Source organism: Prionailurus viverrinus, chromosome B1 (genome assembly GCF_022837055.1).
Source record: "Prionailurus viverrinus isolate Anna chromosome B1, UM_Priviv_1.0, whole genome shotgun sequence".
In the NCBI taxonomy this organism is placed as follows: Eukaryota; Metazoa; Chordata; class Mammalia; order Carnivora; family Felidae; genus Prionailurus; species Prionailurus viverrinus.
In genome coordinates this window covers 80,397,900-80,403,929 of record NC_062564.1, presented here as the reverse complement: position 1 = coordinate 80,403,929, position 6,030 = coordinate 80,397,900, and the positions used below count along the sequence as shown (strand labels likewise).

The 6,030-nt window shown below is 42.8% G+C and overlaps 1 non-coding gene across 1 annotated transcript; it reads right to left on the bottom strand.

Moving 5' to 3' along the window:
* Positions 1-3,827: 3,827 nt before the first annotated feature.
* Positions 3,828-4,015, bottom strand: LOC125165098 (U2 spliceosomal RNA). Its single transcript, XR_007151983.1, has one exon. It is a non-coding gene; the product is annotated as a U2 spliceosomal RNA (small nuclear RNA).
* Between the last annotated feature and the right edge of the window lie 2,015 nt (positions 4,016-6,030).

The following is a 6,030-nucleotide window of genomic DNA, read 5'->3' as shown; positions in this document are numbered from 1 at the left end:
ATTACTACGTCATAGAGGAGCTTTAGAGTGGGTGGGGGAGGCTTTGGATTAAACCTCCAGTTAAGTTTTTAGACACCTCAGAAGTCTAATTTCTAGGGAATGACCCCAACTGTGTTCAACAGACTAGAATGTAGCTGGAATCCAAGAAGTTGACATGCCACTTCGGTGGTGGGAAAGTTTCTTGCAAAATCCATCAGTAACAGGAAAGCTTGAGTATGCTCTTTAATAAAATGCAAAATGATGCGGCAGGAAATTCCCAGAACTGTTTCCCTACCGTCCACCATTCTTTTTATTTTTGGTGTTGCTGTTAGGTTGTTCCCATGTCTTAGAAAACCCATGTCACTGCTGAGAAGCTCTTCTTCAAAAGCAGCTATGACTTTCATATTCTCATCACCTTCTTCATTTGTTCTGAGACAGAGCCTTACAAAGTTAAACTGAAAATAAAAAAGGTAAATATAAAGGCAGCAGCCACTGGGTGTCACTGATTTACCACTTGAATATACCTTGTCCCACATTTCTATTGCAGGAGAAAACCTGGTCTTTTCAGTGGAATATTTTGAAACCCTTCATGTTCTTGAGTGCTCAAGATAAATATAGAAGAGTTTGAAATAGAAGAGTCTTATGACACTGAAAAGACATTGTTCTCTGTTGTAAACTATTCATAACTGTAATAATAGTCCCATTTTAGAGATAGATACAGTGAAACAGAGCAAGCTAACATCAAGGATGGCAGAGAACACATTCCTGAACTTTATCTTTTAAACTGAGACCTCAATGGTTTATTTTAAGATACTTCTCTAAAGCCAGGGACACAGAACCTATTACCTTTTCCTTGTCCCCACCTCCCAATTCTATACCTAAGAAGAGAAAAAAGAAATCATTTCAGAACATCTGAACATCTGGGGATTGAGATTATGTTCCAAGCTCCTACAAATGGTGTCAGAAGTTATATAATTTATCAGCTATCTATTCTGAGCCTGGGACATTCATAGCGCTATCTCATTTAATACTCACCACAAAACAGCTCAGAGGTTGTCCTTACCCCCAAATGAAAAAAACTAGAGATCAGAGAGGGTAAACAACTTGTGTAAGATCACAAAGGAAGCAAGATAAAGATTTCAGATTTAAACCCCCATTTTTGGTCCCCCATGCCATGCTCATTCTGCCATCCTGGGCCATATCTCTTTAGAAATGCTATCTTTACTTTGGACATATCCCTTTCAAAACCACGTAATGTTGTTCCACACCTTTGGTTGACCAAGTAGTAGGTGATAAAGACATTACATACAAGACAACGGTATGTTTTGTGTTTTAGGATTATTTCCCAGATAATTGCTGAGGGGAACACTAATAGTCCCTCACTGCACAAAAATTACAAATCCCCCCCTCCCCAAACTCCTCAAGGTGATGTTCTGGCCTGGGATTTAGTTTCTCCAGATATTCCGCTGTCTAAGCAAGCTATTAGCTCTTTCTACAGTGGATGTGTTCCTGCTCTCATTTTTGGCTTAACAATACCCATCCATCTGGGTAATCCTTCTTTAGGTTAAAGAGTGGTGGAGAGCTTTGGGGTTGTTTATCTTCCAAATAGGTAGAGCAACAGCCCAGCAAAACTATAAGCTCATAAGCTTCCTGATTCTTCCTTGCCAAAACAATTAAGCTCAGAGCCAGAGGCTTTCTCTGGGGGAGATAAGATAGTATGTCCACATCACCATTAACTCCTGCCAAGTTCCTGCTCTGCAAAGAAGCCAGCTTTCTAGTTGGTGGCCTTCTGATGCCTCACCTCCCTGAATCACACCTCAATTGTGGATTTTCCCTTCCTTTAACCCAAAGTCAAAACACCATGACTTCTTTGCTTTCCACTTTCTCACCCCAAATCCTTGGGTTTCTTTTCAGACCTGGTTATGGTGGCAACTTTTCTACTGACCCCATATAATCTGGCAAATAATCTCATCACTTTGTATTTTAAAAAAGAATGTTTCTAAAGTAAAACTCTTGTTTTCCTTTCCAGTCTTCATTTTAAGGAAGCGGTAATATTTTTCTTGTACTCAGCAATTCCCAGGTGTCTGGGGGATAAAAGGAACCTTTTCTTCCTTTCTTCTCCCCGTGGTGATTGCTTTTTCTCTTACTCCTTTCACCCCAATCTGCTGGATAACAACATCAAAATACACCTGGAAAACACACACAACTCAAGCTCCAACTCTTGATGACCACTTACGAAACAGAGATGAAGTAACTGTACAAAATATGCCATCTAGTTGAAACTTGATTCTCTTTTCTTTATTAAAAATAATATTCTTTATATCTTAAGATATCTTAAGATATATCTTATATCTTTATCTAAACTTTATCTTAAAACTTAGACTTACAGGAAAAAATGCAAATAATATGTATTTTTAATGACGGGCCTCTCGGCTGCCCACAGGAACCTGGTTGTTGGCCGGAGTACAGGTATGAATGATCAAGACGTGTGGGGAAGGAGTTGTACATACTTATAACATATTACACGCTAGGGCATCTGCGCACAGACAGAGAAAGATTTGGTCTCTTTTTGCCCTAAATTTTTAATATTAGCATCTCCCATCTTGTTCCGCTTTCAAGTCAGCTGGCCTTGTAGAAGTATCAGTAAGGCTCTGTATAAGCTGGCCCCACCACCACCATCCCCAAATCTTCCCTCGGTTAACCTCTGCAGAGCACTATCCTCACTCCAGACTTAGATGCCTTATACTGTGCATCACTTCATTCATCCTACACACATATGCTAAGTGACCAGTCTATTCTAGGCCCTGACTTCACATTTTTACTTCTGGGTAATGCTCCCCACCCCCTCTTCAGTCTTCTAATGGCACTACTGGTGAAGGAAGTGGTTCAAAGTCACACAACCAAGAATGGGCAGAGGAAAGATTCAGAGCAAAAGTGGAAGCTGTGAACCAAAACATGGTGCCAGCTCTGGGGTCTATTACACTTAAATCAGGAGGCCTTTTCCTCTCCCATTCCCGTTCTTTCCTTTCTTCACCTAATAGTTCTCCTGAAAGACAGAGTCAATTGAAAATAAAACAGAATGAAGTATCTTAAGCTAGTGGATAGTTGAAACGAGGAGGCATTAATACAGATGAGTGTTTTGCTTTCTTAAAATCAATGAATACTACATACAATCTGACATGCAGTCATCTCTGCGTTTATATCTTCATGATATCCCCTTCCTTTGCCATTGTATGTCAGCCATCCGTCATTACGAAGATCAGCGTAATTATCCAGGGAAAGAAAGCCATTTTAGGAAAATATGTTCATTTGGAGAACATGCCTCCTGAACACAGGTAGTGGGTCTCATTCCCTTTCTGGGATCAGGGCAGGATGAGAGCACGAGGGGAAATAACTGAATCTTCGTTTTTGGCAAGGTCTGTCATCAAAATTCTCTCACTTTCATAATCCACATGAACAATTGATTTATTTTTCACTGTTGGCATAATTATACTTGTATGCATGTTGGTAGTGTGTAGGAAGACCAACAACGCATTCCACGTATTCCTGTATTATCATCTGGACCGTCTTTGGCTGACCCTAGTTGTAGGCACACAGCCCTCGCTGTGCCTCCATCAGGCACACAGCCTAGAGACACTCTAAGGAATTTTCCTCCAGAACGACCACAGTCAGTCAACACAACCAGAGCTACCTGTCCCTGATGGGGACAGGTCTACGCCTCTGGGAAACCAGGAACAAGCCACCTGCCCAGACACTCCAAGGCACAAGCATCTAGCAGACACAATCTCAGATTAACGCCCCCCTCACCAGCTCTCAAGCTGACTTTAGACACCTGGGTATTTCCCTTGAGGGGGTGCAACGTTCCTGAAGGTAGTGGAATACAAGGACAATGTGTGCAGCAGACGGAGCAAGCCCTCCTATTCCTTCTCCCTGCTCCAAAAATGCAGTATATTGTCCTCCATAGAGGACGTGTCATATACTAAACTGACAAGAAAAGATACTACACTTGATCTTAGCCAAAAGGCTGAGAAGCGATCCACAGCAACAACTGAAAAGGTGAAAGTTTTCCAAAGCTGTGGGCGCAGTAAGGCATTGTCTGCAGAGAAAGAATTCCAACCTCTGCCTACATAAAGAGAATTAATGAAAATCAGAGTATGTACTTTAAGGAACATATTAGGAAGCTTTGGCCGAGGTGAAGAGTGTTCTCTGTCTCCTTATCACAGTGTTACGGCCATTGTCTCATTTCCTGACAAATTGTAAGGGGACATTTCCCACTGACAGTACACACTGCCCTCTAAGAGTAACTTGTGTCCTCAGGATGCTGTAAATGTGACAGGGGAATCCAGATGTTCAGTCCGTGGGAGGTTCATATCAGAACATAGCCATCTCAGCACAGACACCTCACTGTCTCATCGAGGTGCTGGGCATGAGGCCAGAACAAGCGAGACAGGTGAAGGCCCCACCAGGCAATCCCCACCACGTGGGTCTTCTATCTCGCATCCTTAACCCCGCTGAAGAGTTTCACAGGCCAGCAAATTCATCCCCACCCACCAGACCTCCCCTTCCGGCATCACTTCTGCTCAGGGAGCAGGGAGGTTGCAGAGGTAGTTGGTCCTTGTTGATCCCTAAAATAAGGACCGTGGTCACTAGTGAGAACGGAGCCATGCACAGCATCTCCAGCTAACTTGCCTCCATTCCTCCTGACTTGAGCTTGCCTTGCTAGCCAGAAACCCCTCAACCCCTGCTGACCGAACAGGACTTTTCATCTCCCTAAAGCATGGAGCTTAAAGAATTAGTTGTAATTTTACCAGTCAGAGGAATGATATAGAGGTGTCATCAACTAGCAAACCACACATGTGCCCTGACACAACAGTAAGACCACCTTTATGCTGCCAGTGCAATTGGCTCCTGGCATATACTCGGGTAATTATGCCCAGAACTCCAAAGAAATATGTAAAATCGGGGTGCCTGGGTGGCGCAGTCGGTTAAGCGTCCGACTTCAGCCAGGTCACGATCTCGCGGTCCGTGAGTTCGAGCCCCACGTCAGGCTCTGGGCTGATGGCTCAGAGCCTGGAGCCTGTTTCTGATTCTGTGTCTCCCTCTCTCTCTGCCCCTCCCCCGTTCATGCTCTGTCTCTCTCTGTCCCAAAAATAAATAAACGTTGAAAAAAAAAATGTTTTTTTAAAAAAAGAAATATGTAAAATAAATGATTTCTTTTTAACCTGCCATCAAACCAACAAGCAAAAGACGCCTTTGTTAGATGTCCTCAAACATTTGATTTCCTGTAACACATCACTCAACACATTATGTGCTGGGATATAAGATAGAAACAGGGAGCAGGGCTGAGCCCTGCCATCTGGAGTAACACACTTCAATGAGATGAAGTTCGCAGATGGCATGCTGTTTATGGGACAGGAAGGGTCTCTGGATTTTCTTTAGGTTTTTATCCTCCCCTCCCCCAGGACCGTGATATAGGTACTTCTTGTGCCTTACCTGAAGCAGAACAAAAAAGGAAAAGAGAAGAGTGGGGAAAAGGGGAAGTGGTACAACTTTGTCTGCCTTGTAGTAGTTTTTCTTTATTCTAGTAGAAAGAAGAACAATTTGGAAAGATGCATTATAATCGTGCAATTGCTAACTGAGCAGTTTGAGTCATCACAGAACTCCCACTCTGTTACGAAGAACCCAGAACTATGGAAGCCTGATGCCAAACTGGCCTGAAGGAGAAGCCTGAAGAAGTCTGACCCCCTAAAGGAGTCAGGAGGATGTTTTAAAGGTCATCAAGTTCTAGGAAGAAAGCCGAGCTTAATTAAGCTTAATTCGTGGTGAGAAATCATTCCTTAGACCTGGTTTTCTTTGAAAAACACACTCCTCGCTTACACTCATCTTTAAGCTAGGATGAGCTTCATGATATTAGCAACATTCACTCTGGCACTACACTCGGCCAGAGTACAGACCTTACCTTGGCGTCTATTTATGTATGTATGTAGCAGTACTGTTTTCCTATTCAGGACGCCAGATCCTATTCAAACAGCCATGGATTTTAGCAATTAA